The sequence below is a fragment of the Oncorhynchus nerka genome, linkage group LG17 (assembly GCF_034236695.1).
Source record: "Oncorhynchus nerka isolate Pitt River linkage group LG17, Oner_Uvic_2.0, whole genome shotgun sequence".
Lineage (NCBI taxonomy): Eukaryota > Metazoa > Chordata > Actinopteri > Salmoniformes > Salmonidae > Oncorhynchus > Oncorhynchus nerka.
Genome location: NC_088412.1, coordinates 6,520,468 through 6,537,967, shown reverse-complemented (window position 1 = coordinate 6,537,967; position 17,500 = coordinate 6,520,468). Strand labels below are relative to the sequence as shown.

The 17,500-nt window shown below is 43.5% G+C and overlaps 1 protein-coding gene and 1 pseudogene across 1 annotated transcript in view; both read right to left on the bottom strand.

Moving 5' to 3' along the window:
- LOC135561380 (E3 ubiquitin/ISG15 ligase TRIM25-like) overlaps positions 1 to 17,500 on the bottom strand; it is a 426,185-nt gene that overhangs the window by 172,567 nt on the left and 236,118 nt on the right. The gene's annotated exons all lie outside the window — the stretch shown is intronic.
- Positions 15,600 to 17,500, bottom strand: part of LOC135561383 (tripartite motif-containing protein 16-like) — a 7,248-nt pseudogene continuing 5,347 nt past the window's right edge.

Below are 17,500 nucleotides of genomic sequence, written 5' to 3'. Positions count from 1 at the left end.
ACAATAAAACCAGCAGATATCTTGACTTGCCACTCAGTATATCAGTAATGTTCAGAATAGTACTTTAATATCATTGGAGATTGATGGTCTTTTTAATCCACTATCCAGAGTCAGGAACAGATGAAGTTAGGTCTGCTACTGTTCAGTGATTAAATAGGATTTATGGTGATGGGAAATAATAAAAAACACTCAACTTCATCTCGTAATAGTTTTCCTTTGTTATTTATTCCAAGGTGTGTCTTTAACTTGTAAATGTATTGTGTGGAGGTGAGCTAGTGGTGTGGCTGATAGAATAGAATGAAAAGGGAGGAGGGGAGGAAGAGGGGAGGAGTGAAGGGCTGTTGAAGAAACCAGATGAGGAAGAGGAAGATGTTCAGGGGAATTACTGTCTCTGTTCCAAATGGTTCCCTATTCCCTACGTAGTGCACTACGGTGCTTCTGACCAGGTCTAAAGTAGTGTTCTACGTAGGGAATAGGGTGTAGATTTATTACAATATCATGCTTTAGTGTTTGGCACAAAAATATATTAGATCTCCACCTCCCACTTCCTGTCTGTCATCCCCCAGTTCTGTTAAGACTTCCTCTCATTGAACTGGGACTCATTCTAAATGGTCACTTTGTATTGATAGTCCATACTGGTCTTTACTATGGTTCTACATACAGTACCTGTATTGATAGTCCATACTGGTCTTTACTATGGTTCTACATACAGTACCTGTATTGATAGTCCATACTGGTCTTTACTATGGTTCTACATACAGTATCTGTATTGATAGTCCATACTGGTCTTTACTATGGTTCTACATACAGCACCTGTATTGATAGTCCATACTGGTCTTTACTATGGTTCTACATACAGTATCTGTATTGATAGTCCATACTGGGCTTTACTATGGTTCTACATACAGTACCTGTATTGATAGTCCATACTGGGCTTTACTATGGTTCTACATACAGTACCTGTATTGATAGTCCATACTGGTCTTTACTATGGTTCTACATACAGTACCTGTATTGATAGTCCATACTGGTCTTTACTATGGTTCTACATACAGTATCTGTATTGATAGTCCATACTGGTCTTTACTAAAACATAAAACCTGTATGGACCTGAAAGGTCTTTACTAGTGTGCTCCAGTCTCCAGCAGGGGGCAGTAAAACCCTATGGACCTGAAAGGGACTGCAGTGTGCTCCAGTCTCCAGCAGGGGGCAGTAAAACCTGTATGGACCTGAAATGGACTGCTAGTGTGCTCTAGTCTCCAGCAGGGGGCAGTAAAACCCTATGGACCTGAAAGGGACTGCAGTGTGCTCCAGTCTCCAGCAGGGGGCAGTAAAACCCTATGGACCTGAAAGGGACTGCAGTGTGCTCCAGTCTCCAGCAGGGGGCAGTAAAACCCTATGGACCTGAAAGGGACTGCAGTGTGCTCCAGTCTCCAGCAGGGGGCAGTAAAACCCTATGGACCTGAAAGGGACTGCAGTGTGCTCCAGTCTCCAGCAGGGGGCAGTAAAACCCTATGGACCTGAAAGGGGCTGCAGTGTGCTCCAGTCTCCAGCAGGGGGCAGTAAAACCCTATGGACCTGAAAGGGACTGCAGTGTGCTCCAGTCTCCAGCAGGGGGCAGTAAAACCCTATGGACCTGAAAGGGACTGCAGTGTGCTCCAGTCTCCAGCAGGGGGCAGTAAAACCCTATGGACCTGAAAGGGACTGCAGTGTGCTCCAGTCTCCAGCAGGGGGCAGTAAAACCCTATGTGTTCCAGTCTCAAACATGATTCAAAAACATGTTAAATCAAAAATAAACTAATTTGAATAACCAATCAACTTATCTCATAAAGCAATGGAGTAGAAACTGGTGCTTCTCATTCATTTCATAATTAAATCCCACCTGTTTCTATCATTTCTAGTGAGATTGTTCTGGTCTCACCAGAAAGTCAGGATACAGGGCATTTGACACCATTAAATATTTCCTCTCCCTTTTCTTTCCCTGTCCTTCACAAACCATTTCAAAACCTTCCAAACATTTCCATCCTTCTGCAAACCCAATTTACAACTGAATTGAAAAGACCCCATCCAAAATAAATCCCACAGTATCAACACCACTAATGCATATTGGTAACCAGTAAATTGTGTGTGCTGGTGAACCGTAGGTCAAAAACACACCTGAACAAGGCCTCACTTATCTGGAAGTCTGTTTATGGCCTAATCCAGATACTTTTATCCTGCTCTCCCCGATACCACAGTCTCCGGGGACATTCCAACGAGAGATAATGAAACCCCCTTTTCTGGAAAAGAAATTGTACATTTCGTTAGCATTCACTATGTTACATTTTAATCAGCAAGTCAAAATGTATGAATTATAAACCAAACATGATAATTGTAAATCCACTGTCTTTACTCTCATCATTAAATATTTGTTTGTTTCAACCCACCAACGTTTATGTATCTTTTATTCAGTCCTATTCTCCATAACCACCACAATGTTCATGAACTAACTGAAAACATGTCCACTTCATTTTAGGTTTAGTAACCCCTTTGCTAATTCCTCGTTACCCCTCCACCACTTTCCTACATTCTAGAAACCTATTTCAGAATAAAACCACATCAAATTTAAATATATTTCAGAATAAAATCACATCAAATGTTATAAAAATAAACATCAAGGCTTTCTGAATTAACAAGGAGTGTTTGGCCATATAATTTAAATGTGTTCCCTTTAGAATCCCTTCCCCTGGCATTTCACTGAGATTCTTCATCCCAAAATACGTTTTCCTGTGATCCCTGGCATTTCACCAGATTCTTCATCCCAAAATACGTTTTCCTGTGATCCCTGGCATTTCACCAGATTCTTCAACCCAAAATACGTTTTCCTGTGATCCCTGGCATTTCACCAGATTCTTCAACCCAAAATATGTTTTCCTGTGATCCCTGGCCTCTACTAAAAAGTTGGGTAAGAAGTGATCTCATACAACATCCTTCACATAGAATCTGTAACCTCTATGAACCACTATGAATCGAACCGAGGCGATACACCGATATGTGACATTTCCTCTCCTGCTGCTCTCAAAAGGATTTGTTGTTGCTCTTTTGAAAAAGATGCAAACGCAGGTATAGCGTCATTTCCTTCGAATGCAGCAGGTTCCAGTCCCACTTTACACTCCCTTTTCCAATGACCAATAGCCCCTAAAACAGGACTCTGTCTCCCTACGCTGTGATGTCTTTACACTCCCTTCTCCAATGACCAATAGCCCCTAAAACAGGACTCTGTCTCCCTACGCTGTGATGTCTTTACACTCCCTTCTCCAATGACCAATAGCCCCTAAAACAGGACTCTGTCTCCCTACGCTGTGATGTCTTTACACTCCCTTCTCCAATGACCAATAGCCCCTAAAACAGGACTCTGTCTCCCTACGCTGTGATGTCTTTACACTCCCTTTTCCAATGACCAATAGCCCCTAAAACAGGACTCTGTCTCCCTACGCTGTGATGTCTTTACACTCCCTTCTCCAATGACCAATAGCCCCTAAAACAGGACTCTGTCTCCCTACGCTGTGATGTCTTTACACTCCCTTCTCCAATGACCAAATAGCCCCTAAAACAGGACTCTGTCTCCCTACGCTGTGATGTCTTTACACTCCCTTCTCCAATGACCAAATAGCCCCTAAAACAGGACTCTGTCTCCCTACGCTGTGATGTCTTTACACTCCCTTCTCCAATGACCAATAGCCCCTAAAACAGGACTCTGTCTCCCTACGCTGTGATGTCTTTACACTCCCTTCTCCAATGACCAAATAGCCCCTAAAACAGGACTCTGTCTCCCTACGCTGTGATGTCTTTACACTCCCTTCTCCAATGACCAAATAGCCCCTAAAACAGGACTCTGTCTCCCTACGCTGTGATGTTTTTACACTACATTTCTGTGGTTTATCTTGGCCATTGAAACTATAGTTAGTGACTATAGTTAGTTATATTCCACTCTCAAAACATCTTGCTCTATTTTATCCACAACCCCCACAATTGCCGTTGTCACGTTCTGACCTTAGTTCTTTTGTTATGTCTTTTTTAGAATGGTCAGGGCGTGAGTTGGGTGGGTTGTCTATGTTTGTTTTTCTATGAGTTGGTATTTCTGTGTTTGGCCTGGTATGGTTCTCAATCAGAGGCAATCATTGTCCCAGGCAGCCTGTTTTCACCCTTGATTTGTGGGTGATTATTTTCTGTGTCTGTGTGTTCCACACAGAACTGTTTCGGTGTTTGTTTCACGTTGTTATTTTGGTATTTTTCTGTGTTCTATTAAAAGTATCATGAACACTTACCACGCTGCGCATTGGTCCTCCGATCCTTCCTATTACTCCTCAGGAGAGGAGGACGACAGCCGTTACAGCCCTTCCTATTACTCCTCAGGAGAGGAGGACGACAGCCGTTACAGTCCTTCCTATTACTCCTCAGGAGAGGAGGACGACAGCCGTTACAGTCCTTCCTATTACTCCTCAGGAGAGGAGGACGACAGCCGTTACAGTCCTTCCTATTACTCCTCAGGAGAGGAGGACGACAGCCGTTACAGTCCTTCCTATTACTCCTCAGGAGAGGAGGACGACAGCCGTTACAGTCCTTCCTATTACTCCTCAGGAGAGGAGGACGACAGCCGTTACAGTCCTTCCTATTACTCCTCAGGAGAGGAGGACGACAGCCGTTACAGTCCTTCCTATTACTCCTCAGGAGAGGAGGACGACAGCCGTTACAGTCCTTCCTATTACTCCTCAGGAGAGGAGGACGACAGCCGTTACAGTCCTTCCTATTACTCCTCAGGAGAGGAGGACGACAGCCGTTACAGTCCTTCCTATTACTCCTCAGGAGAGGAGGACGACAGCCGTTACAGTCCTTCCTATTACTCCTCAGGAGAGGAGTTACAGTCCTTCCTATTACTCCTCAGGAGAGGAGGACGACAGCCGTTACAGTCGTTTTGATCACAGGTTTCAAACCTGCCATCAAAGCCGAAATACAAATTATATCAATGTCCTCACATACCCAGTCTTTATGTAGCTGAGTTCATCTATTAATTATATCAATGTCCTCACATACCCAGTCTTTATGTAGCTAAGTACATCTATTAATTATACCATTGTCCTCACATACCCAGTCTTTATGTAGCTGAGTTCATCTATTAATTATACCAATGTCCTCACATACCCAGTCTTTTTGTAGCTGAGTACATCTATTAATTATATCAATGTCCTCACATACCCAGTCTTTATGTAGCTAAGTACATATATTAATTATACCAATGTCCTCACATACCCAGTCTTTATGTAGCTAAGTACATCTATTAATTATACCAATGTCCTCACATACCCAGTCTTTATGTAGCTAAGTACATATATTAATTCCCCATATTCCAGATGAATTGGTAGAAAGCTCTCGTGCTTCTTTCACCGACTCCATGGCTTTATTAAAATCCTCCATCTTACAGGGAGAAACAGGGTCGTTATTATTCCCAAACCTTTCCCTTCTTTAAATAATACACACCTTCTATTAACTATTTTCCAAGGCAGCGCTACACACTTCCCCGGATAATAATTCATTGGTCACAAAACTTAATACCTTGTATTAGAACCTAAACTATAAAGTTTGCAAATGTATTACTGGAGAATATGGATGACTTAATGTCTTATTCCAGTATTGCACCTTAAATATCACATTTATTAATAACCCATATTACCAAATCATTCACACTTGTTTTCCTATTTCCACATAATCTTTCATAACTGTTCAACTTTTCTGGGTTCCTTCCTGCACATTGCTCAGTCTCCCCTGTCCTTTCCAGGTCCTTTTCTTTTACCTGAGAGGCCACAGAGGGAGTCTCCTTCTCATCTTCCACCTTTGTTTCTCTCTTTATTTCCACCACTCTGGACACCAGGGGGTTTTACCTACTGGTTTTACCCACTGGTGCATGGTGGAGGTTTTACCCACTGGTGTATGGTGGAGGTTTTACCCACTGGTTTTACCTACTGGTGTATGGTGGAGGTTTTACCTACTGGTGTATGGTGGAGGTTTTACCCACTGGTTTTACCCACTGGTGTATGGTGGAGGTTTTACCCACTGGTGTATGGTGGGGGTTTTACCCACTGGTGTATGGTGGAGGTTTTACCTACTGGTGTATGGTGGAGGTTTTACCCACTGGTTTTACCTACTGGTGCATGGTGGGGGTTTTACCCACTGGTTTTACCTACTGGTGCATGGTGGAGGTTTTACCCACTGGTGTATGGTGGAGGTTTTACCCACTGGTGTATGGTGGAGGTTTTACCCACTGGTGTATGGTGGAGGTTTTACCCACTGGTTTTACCCACTGGTGCATGGTGGGGGTTTTACCCACTGGTTTTACCCACTGGTGTATGGTGGAGGTTTTACCCACTGGTTTTACCTACTGGTGTATGGTGGAGGTTTTACCCACTGGTGCATGGTGGAGGTTTTACCCACTGGTGTATGGTGGAGGTTTTACCCACTGGTTTTACCTACTGGTGTATGGTGGAGGTTTTACCCACTGGTGTATGGTGGAGGTTTTACCCACTGGTTTTACCCACTGGTGTATGGTGGAGGTTTTACCCACTGGTTTTACCCACTGGTGTATGGTGGGGGTTTTACCCACTGGTGTATGGTGGAGGTTTTACCCACTGGTGTATGGTGGAGGTTTTACCCACTGGTGCATGGTGGGGGTTTTACCTACTGGTGTATGTTGGAGGTTTTACCTACTGGTGTATGGTGGAGGTTTTACCCACTGGTTTTACCCACTACTGCATGGTGGAGGTTTTACCCACTGGTGTATGGTGGAGGTTTTACCTACTGGTGCATGGTGGAGGTTTTACCTACTGGTGCATGGTGGAGGTTTTACCTACTGGTGTATGGTGGAGGTTTTACCCACTGGTGCATGGTGGAGGTTTTACCCACTGGTGTATGGTGGAGGTTTTACCCACTGGTGTATGGTGGGGGTTTTACCCACTGGTGCATGGTGGAGGTTTTACCCACTGGTGCATGGTGGAGGTTTTACTCACTGGTTTTACCTACTGGTGTATGGTGGGGGTTTTACCCACTGGTGCATGGTGGAGGTTTTACCCACTGGTTTATGGTGGAGGTTTTACCCACTGGTGTATGGTGGAGGTTTTACCTACTGGTTTTACCCACTGGTGTATGGTGGGGGTTTTACCCACTGGTTTTACCTACTGGTGTATGGTGGAGGTTTTACCTACTGGTTTTACCCACTGGTGTATGGTGGGGGTTTTACCCACTGGTGTATGGTGGAGGTTTTACCCACTGGTTTTACCCACTGGTGTATGGTGGAGGTTTTACCTACTGGTTTTACACACTGGTGTATGGTGGAGGTTTTACCTACTGGTTTTACACACTGGTGTATGGTGGAGGTTTTACCTACTGGTTTTACCCACTGGTGTATGGTGGAGGTTTTACCTACTGGTGTATGGTGGAGGTTTTACCTACTGGTTTTACCCACTGGTGTATGGTGGGGGTTTTACCCACTGGTTTTACCTACTGGTGTATGGTGGAGGTTTTACCTACTGGTTTTACCCACTGGTGTATGGTGGGGGTTTTACCCACTGGTGTATGGTGGAGGTTTTACCCACTGGTTTTACCCACTGGTGTATGGTGGAGGTTTTACCTACTGGTTTTACACACTGGTGTATGGTGGAGGTTTTACCTACTGGTTTTACCCACTGGTGTATGGTGGAGGTTTTACCTACTGGTGTATGGTGGAGGTTTTACCCACTGGTTTTACCCACTGGTGTATGGTGGAGGTTTTACCCACTGGTTTTACCCACTGGTGTATGGTGGAGGTTTTACCTACTGGTGCATGGTGGGGGTTTTACCCACTGGTGTATGGTGGAGGTTTTACCTACTGGTGTATGGTGGGGGTTTTACCCACTGGTGTATGGTGGAGGTTTTACCTACTGGTGCATGGTGGGGATTTTACCCACTGGTGTATGGTGGAGGTTTTACCTACTGGTGTATGGTGGGGGTTTTACCCACTGGTGTATAGTGGAGGTTTTACCTACTGGTGTATGGTGGAGGTTTTACCCACTGGTGCATGGTGGGGGTTTTACCTACTGGTGCATGGTGGGGGTTCTGCCAACCATTCCACCTTCTTCCTGTCTGACTTTTCATTCTTTCTTCAACATTCCTCCAGTTTTCTTTATACTTTCCAACAATCCTTCTGCTTTGAACATGTTTAGCACCTCGTGTTCTCTTTTATTGATCCTTTTCTCTCCTGTCTCACTTGTTTTATGTGTTTTTATTAGAGTTTCCATTTCCTCACATACTGAGACATCAAATGTTCCCTCCTCTGACCATTTAGTGCCCATTTTCCTGCTGCGTTTTCCCATTTCTAAACATTTCTATTAGTTCTTCCTTACATAGGGGACGCCTGGCGCCCAGAATTTATACTGCTGTTTTACTCATTTTTGCAGCCTGTATTTGTGGTCTTCCTTACCGTCAGTCTCAGTTGTATTCCTTTTTCTGTTTTAGGTCTGCTAGTTACTAGTGTTGTCTTTAATATTAGTCTACTGACAGTTTATATTTGTATTATTGCTGCTCTTTCATTTATTAACTTCCTTATTTGTTCTAAAGTTACTGATATTCTTGTTTCCGGGTTTATTTGTCTGTTTATTCCTTTAACTTCCTGCGATATTCCTATTTATTTTGCTCCCTAGTTTCGTTGTATTGTGCTATTGACTTTATTAAAACCTCTCTGTTTCTCTTGTTGTTAGATTTCTCCCTCCTGGTCTGTAACGGTTTTCTTCTGGTGAAAGAGAGGCCTTATCTGTGGTACTGTATATTAACTATATACCTGTAAGGGTTTTCTTCTGGTGAAAGAGAGGCCTTATCTGTGGTACTGTATATTAACTATATACCTGTAAGGGTTTTCTTCTGGTGAAAGAGAGGCCTTATCTGTGGTACTGTATATTAACTATATACCACACCTCCTCAGTCCTTATCTGTGGTACTGTATATTAACTATATACCACACCTCCTCAGTCCTTATCTGTGGTACTGTATATTAACTATATACCTGTAAGGGTTTTCTTCTGGTGAAAGAGAGGCCTTATCTGTGGTACTGTATATTAACTATATACCACACCTCCTCAGTCCTTATCTGTGGTACTGTATATTAACTATATACCACACCTCCTCAGTCCTTATCTGTGGTACTGTATATTAACTATATACCTGTAAGGGTTTTCTTCTGGTGAAAGAGAGGCGGACCAAAATGCAGCGTGGTGGTTATTGATGTTTAATATATGAAGACGACTAGACATGAATAAACTAACAAAAACAATAAACGTGTGAAAACCTAACCAGCCCTATCTGGTGCAAACACAGAGACAGGAACAATCACCCACAAAACCCAACACAAAACAGGCTACCTAAATATGGTTCCCAATCAGAGACAATGACTAACACCTGTCTCTGATTGAGAACCATATCAGGCCAAACATAGAAATAGACAAACCAGACACACAACATAGAATGCCCACCCAGCTCACGTTTTATTTAGTAATGTTCATGTATTTTTAATTTATCCTGTTCAAACTTCTAGTATTATATTAGTTCAATGGTTATTCATGCACCATTCACACTTGCCTCCTTCGGTGTGGGACTGGATGCGTCCTCCCTACCAGGTCACAGTCAAGTGACGGTCCGGGAGAAGTAGCGTGGGACTGGGTGCGTCCTCCCTACCAGGTCACAGTCAAGTGACGGTCCGGGAGAAGTAGCGTGGGACTGGGTGCGTCCTCCCTACCAGGTCACAGTCAAGTGACGGTCCGGGAGAAGTAGCGTGGGACTGGGTGCGTCCTCCCTGCCAGGTCACAGTCAAGTGACGGTCCGGGAGAAGTAGTGTGGGACTGGGTGCGTCCTCCCTGCCAGGTCACAGTCAAGTGACGGTCCGGGAGAAGTAGTGTGCAACCCATTCAGCACCAACAGCAGAGAACTTTTACACACCTCTTACGCTTCCTAAACCACCTGCAAATTCATCCTTTTTCTGATATACTTCCTCGACACAGCCAATCAGTAACCACAGGGTTTTACTTGTCTGAGCAGTCCTTTACTGATTCACTTCCTCAACACAGCCAAGCGGTAACCACAGGGTTTTACCTGTCTGAGCAGTCCTTTACTGATTCACTTCCTCAACACAGCCAAGCGGTAACCACAGGGTTTTACCTGTCTGAGCAGTCCTTTACTGATTCACTTCCTCAACACAGCCAAGCGGTAACCACAGGGTTTTACCTGTCTGAGCAGTCCTTTACTGATTCACTTCCTCAACACAGCCAAGCGGTAACCACAGGGTTTTACCTGTCTGAGCAGTCCTTTACTGATTCACTTCCTCAACACAGCCAAGCGGTAACCACAGGGTTTTACCTGTCTGAGCAGTCCTTTACTGATTCACTTCCTCAACACAGCCAAGCGGTAACCACAGGGTTTTACCTGTCTGAGCAGTCCTTTACTGATTCACTTCCTCAACACAGCCAAGCGGTAACCACAGGGTTTTACCTGTCTGAGTAGTCCTTTACTGATTCACTTCCTCGACACAGCCAAGCGGTATTATACAGGGTTTTACCTGTCTGAGCAGTCCTTTACTGATTCACTTCCTCAACACAGCCAAGCGGTAACCACAGGGTTTTACCTGTCTGAGTAGTCCCTAATTAATTCACTTCCTCGGCACAATAGGCGGTCAACATAGGTCTTTTATTTCATTCTATTCCACCATGCAGATGGACAGTTGCCACTCCAAACTGGATGGAACAGAACAGTCAACAGGACAGATGAATGAGATGGAATAAATGCCCCAGATGAGCGAATGAGCGAGCTGGATGAATTGAATGACCCACCTGACTCAGACTGATTCAATAAGATGAATGGGTTGCGTTTGGGCGCAAACTCAAACAGACTGAACAAACAAGTCTGAACAAACTGAATCAGTCAACACAATCCTAACTCAAACAGACTGAACAAACTGAATCAGACAACACAATCCTAACTCAAACAGACTGAACAGACTGAATCAGTCAACACAATCCTAACTCAAACAAACTGAACAGACTGAATCAGACAACACAATCCTAACTCAAACAGGTCTGAACAGACTGGTCAGATGAACCACCTGAACAAGACAGGTGAATAACCCCACTGAACTGAACCATCCAGAACAGATGAACCACCTGAACAAGACAGGTGAATAACCCCACTGAACTGAACCATCCAGAACAGATGAAACACAGAACTCCCAATCTGCAGCGGCCACACTAATATTTATTTTATACTTTCACTGTTACAACTGCCGGACTCAGTCCTTTTATACAGTTTCATGCTGATAGAAGTGTCATCGTCCCTCCACTTTATGCTAAAAACCAGATCCCCTCGGCTTTACTCCACCATTGTTTCTAAATCTAAGTTCTTTCCTCTAGGCGGGGTTCCCCTCCCCTCTAGTTCCTTTATGCTAATAACCAGACCCCCTCGACTTTACTCCTCCATTGTTTCTAAATCTAAGTTCTTTCCTCTAGGCGGGGTTCCCCTCCCCTCTAGTTCCTTGGATCAATTATATTGGTGGAGCACCTATACATTATATCCAGGAAATAATAAGAACAGATAACTATAGTTCATTATAGAATTATACCAATAAGTACAGATAACTATAGTTCATTATAGAATTATACCAATAAGTACAGATCACTATAGTTCATTATAGAATTATACCAATAAGTACAAGGGTTTTAGTGCCCCCTGCTGGAGACTGGAGCACACTGCAGTCCCTTTCAGGTTCATAGGGTTTTACTGTAAACTCAATCCCAGAATTACACATAGTGTCTTTGCTTATTCCCTTTAGTGATATTCAGCCTTTTAACAAGAAACACATTCTGTTAACAGAAAACACCCTCACTATCAATTGCTGCAAAGAAACCACTGCTAAAGGACATCAATAAGAAGAAGAGACTTGCTTGGGCCAAGAAACAAGACCAATGGACATTAGACCGGTGGAAATCTGTCCTTTGGTCTGATGAGTTCAAATTTAAGACTTCTGGTTCCAAGTGCCGTGTCTTTGTGAGAAGCAGAGTAGGTGAACAGATGATCTCTGCATGTGTATTTTCCACCGTGAAGCATGGAGGAGGAGGTGTGATGTCTTTGTGAGAAGCAGAGTAGGTGAACAGATGATCTCTGCATGTGTATTTTCCACCGTGAAGCATGGAGGAGGAGGTGTGATGTCTTTGTGAGAAGCAGAGTAGATGAACAGATGATCTCTGCATGTGTATTTTCCACCGTGAAGCATGGAGGAGGAGGTGTGATGTCTTTGTGAGAAGCAGAGTAGATGAACAGATGATCTCTGCATGTGTATTTTCCACCGTGAAGCATGGAGGAGGAGGTGTGATGTCTTTGTGAGAAGCAGAGTAGGTGAACAGATGATCTCTGCATGTGTATTTTCCATCGTGAAGCATGGAGGAGGAGGTGTTATGTCTTTGTGAGAAGCAGAGTAGATGAACGGATGATCTCTGCATGTGTATTTTCCACCGTGAAGCATGGAGGAGGAGGTGTGATGGTGCTTTACCGGGGGCACCACCATGATAGTCATACTTAACCAGCATGCCTACCACAGCATTCTGCAGTGATACGACATCCCATCTGGTTTGTGCTTAGTGGGACTATCATTTGTTTTTCAGCAGGACAATGACCCAACACCCCTCCAGGCTGTGTAAGGGCTATTTGACCAAGAAGGAGAGTGATGGAGTGCTGCATCAGATGACCTGGCCTCCACTTGATTTGTTGAACACGTTGTTGGTTACTACATGATTCCATATGTGTTATTTCATAGTTTTGATGTCCTCACTATTATTCTACAATGTAGAAAATAGTAAAAATAATGAAAAACCCTTGAATGAGTAGGTGTGTCCAAACTTTTGACTGGTTCTGTATGTTAAGGGGATGGTTCACCCCAGTAGAAAGGTTCATACCTCTAAATACCATTCTTATTAGATGGAGCCATTTCCCCCCATTAGTTTGGGATTCAGACCTGCAGTCATCTTGATTTCAGACACTTTGGAGAAGTGTTCCACAGGCAGTAAATCTAATGTAGAATAAATGGAACCTGGATCCATTTCATTCTATTAACATGGTTTATGTGTTATAGCAGCAATGGGGTTAAACTGATATTAAAATGACAACTCCATAGGTGGTACCAGGTCAGGGGAGTTCATCTCTGCTCCCAGCATCCCTGGGACAGTACTGATCAACATAGCTGACCTGATGCAGAGGTGGACCAGTGATGTTTTCCTCTCAGTGGTGAGACTTGCCTTTCTATTTGACACACCTTTACCTGATGAGATCATACAAGACGTTACAGGCTGATTGCACGTGGAAACAGACCTGCGTTAAAATAATGTTGAATATTTAATAAGCAGTGTTTGATTGAGTTTGTTGTAATGGAACCAATAGAAAAGTCCTAAAAGTACAAACAAACCCGCCCGCCTGGAGGACTAAAGGAAATGTTCAAAGTATTTGTAAGATTTCAAACAGTATTTGAATCCAGGGTGTACAACCATTACCTCTCTCCTCTTTCACATCCCTCTATCATCACTCCATGGGGGAGTACAACCATTACCTCTCTCCTCTTTCACATCCCTCTATCATCACTCCATGGGGGAGTACAACCATTACCTCTCTCCTCTTTCACATCCCTCTATCATCACTCCATGGGGAGTACAACCATTACCTCTCTCCTCTTTCACATCCCTCTATCATCACTCCATGGGGAGTACAACCATTACCTCTCTCCTCTTTCACATCCCTCTATCATCACTCCATGGGGGAGTACAACCATTACCTCTCTCCTCTTTCACATCCCTCTATCATCACTCCATGGGGAGTACAACCATTACCTCTCTCCTCTTTCACATCCCTCTATCATCACTCCATGGGGAGTACAACCATTACCTCTCTCCTCTTTCACATCCCTCTATCATCACTCCATGGGGAGTACAACCATTACCTCTCTCCTCTTTCATCCTCTATCATCACTCCATGGGGGAGTACAACCATTACCTCTCTCCTCTTTCACATCCCTCTATCATCACTCCATGGGGGAGTACAACCATTACCTCTCTCCTCTTTCACATCCCTCTATCATCACTCCATGGGGGAGTACAACCATTACCTCTCTCCTCTTTCACATCCCTCTATCATCACTCCATGGGGGAGTACAACCATTACCTCTCTCCTCTTTCACATCCCTCTATCATCACTCCATGGGGGAGTACAACCATTACCTCTCTCCTCTTTCACATCCCTCTATCATCACTCCATGGGGGAGACCCAATAATCTCTCCTTCCTTCTGAAGTGGAACATTCCTTCTCTACTCCTCACAAATGTAAAAGCATTGGATTGGTGTTGACATGGGGTAGAGGGAGTTTACATAAACCAGTCATCTCCTTTAAATCCACGAAGGGAAGTGGACAAGTTCACACTTAGAAAGGAGAGATGGAAGGGAAGTGGGAGAGAACCAGATAAAGTTGTAGAGATGGAATATGTGAAGGATACTGTATGTAGAACCTTAGTAAAGACCAGTATGGACTATCAATACAGATACTGTATGTAGAACCATAGTAAAGACCAGTATGGACTATCAATACAGGTACTGTATGTAGAACCATAGTAAAGACCAGTATGGACTATCAATACAGGTACTGTATGTAGAACCATAGTAAAGACCAGTATGGACTATCAATACAGGTACTGTATGTAGAACCATAGTAAAGACCAGTATGGACTATCAATACAGGTACTGTATGTAGAACCATAGTAAAGACCAGTATGGACTATCAATACAGACTGTATCCATAGTAAAGACCAGTATGGACTATCAATACAGATACTGTATGTAGAACCATAGTAAAGACCAGTATGAACCATAGTAAAGACCAGTATGGACTATCAATACAGGTACTGTATGTAGAACCATAGTAAAGACCAGTATGGACTATCAATACAGGTACTGTATGTAGAACCATAGTAAAGACCAGTATGGACTATCAATACAGGTACTGTATGTAGAACCATAGTAAAGACCAGTATGGACTATCAATACAGGTACTGTATGTAGAACCATAGTAAAGACCAGTATGGACTATCAATACAAAGTGACCATTTAGAATGAGGCCCAGTTCAATGAGAGGAAGTCTAAACAGAACTGGGGGATGACAGACAGGAAGTGGGGGGGTGGAGATCTAATATATTGTTGTGCCAAACACTAAAGCATGATATTGTAATAAATCTACACCCTATTCCCTACGTAGAACACTACTTTAGACCTGGTCAGAAGCACCGTAGTGCACTACGTAGGGAATAGGGAACCATTTGGAACAGAGACAGTAATTCCCCTGAACATCTTCCTCTTCCTCATCTGGTTTCTTCAACAGCCCTTCACTCCTCCCCTCTTCCTCCCATCCTCCCTTTTCATTCTATTATATCAGCCACACCACTAGCTCACCTCCACACAATACATTTACAAGTTAAAGACACACCTTGGAATAAATAACAAAGGAAAACTATTACTAGATGAAGTTGAGTGTTTTTTATTATTTCCCATCACCATAAATCATATTTAATCACTGAACAGTAGCAGACCTAACTTCATCTGTTCCTGACTCTGGATAGTGGATTAAAAAGACCATCAATCTCCAATGATATTAAAGTACTATTCTGAACATTACTGATATACTGAGTGGCAAGTCAAGATATCTGCTGGTTTTATTGTTTGGTCAACAGCACCACCTGCTGGACAGGTTTAATGTTGCTGGACTGAGCAGTATGGGAGGATGAAAGATGACACATTTAGGGCCGGTTTCCTGGACATCTACATTGAACATACTGTTTAGTCCAGGACTAGGATTCATCTGTGTCTGGGAAACCAGACCATATAGTTTAGTAGAAAGTAAGTGATACCAGCTTGTAGTGGGCTGACTAGTCCTGAATTGTCCTTTAGTTCCTGGACCATTTTCCATGCAGCTCCAGGTGACAGAGAACACATCAATTAGGACCGAGCCAACAAGCTGATCAATGATACTGAGGAGAATTACATAGAGACAGAGAACCAACTGAGAAAACATATCAATGGTTCTGAATGACAACCAATATACATCAACACCAGACATCATGATTCATGGAAATGGACAAGATTAAAACATTGGATTGAATTTTAATTAATAACTAATCAGTTTACAGTTTAACCAGCTCAGCAGAACCAGAGAGACCAAACCCAGGATAGAGGGGCTGAGTGAATGTGGTCTGGACTCTGTGGAGGAGGGTCATTGTGTCAGAGACACTGTAGAAGGACAGAGTACCTGCCTTGTGATCCAGGTACACTCCTACTCTGGAGGACTGAGGGCCTGATACTTTAGTCACAACATTATTGTGTCTGAACCAATAACCACCTCTAGAGCACTTTAAACTCCAGGACTTGTTATTGTTTCCAAATACACCATCATTACCTCTATCTGTCTTCTGTTCTGCTGATGTCTTTATATGAGACTGCTGTAACAACACCACCAGTCCTCTCCACCTCCCAGTAACAGCGTCCAGACAGACCCTCTCTACACAGAACCTGGTACCAGTTGGTGAATCTGTCTGGATGGACAGGATATGGTTGGACTTGGTCTGTACGTGTCACCTTTCTGTTCCCTTCAGACAGAGAGAGGTGTGTCTGTGCTGTGTTTGGGTCCAGTGTGAGCTGACAGGAATCTGGGAGAAGAGCAGAGACCAATGAGGGGAGTCAGAACAATAAGTTAAGTCAGATACTGTATCTACCCTGTCTTTGATTAGAGCCCAGCAGAGATCAAATCAGAGAAATATGAGGAGTCAGATAGATACCCAGTCTTTGATTAGATCTACTATTGCTATATATTTCTAGAGGGATTGTTAGGAGTGTCAGTAAAAAGAGACTGTTAGTTACTTCACAATAAAGAGACTCACATTGTAACAACTGTTCTCTGGTCTTGGGCTCTGGAGGCAGTACAACATCCACTATATTCACTACAGACACACAAACACATTGACAGAGAGAGGGAATGTTATCATCAGACCATATTCCACATGTATATGACTAGTAGGGAACTTTCAATGGTCTAAAGTTGATGTTCTTATTGTTTTCAACACACCTGTAGTGGAGATCTTGGTCCATTCTCCTTTAAGGAAGTCTTCTAGTTTCTCTCTCAGTTCAGACACAGTCTTACTCACATCTCCAAAGTACTGAAGAGGACGGACAACGATGCTGGGTAAGTCTGAAGATACACTGATACTGGAGAGAGACTGATACCTCTGGAGAGAGAGAGAGAGAGAGAGACTGATAACTCTGGAGAGAGAGAGAGAGAGAGAGAGAGAGAGAGAGAGAGAGAGAGAGAGGATCGAGAGAGAGGGAGAGAGAGAGGGGGGGGGCGGAAAGGGACGGACAGAGAGAGAGTG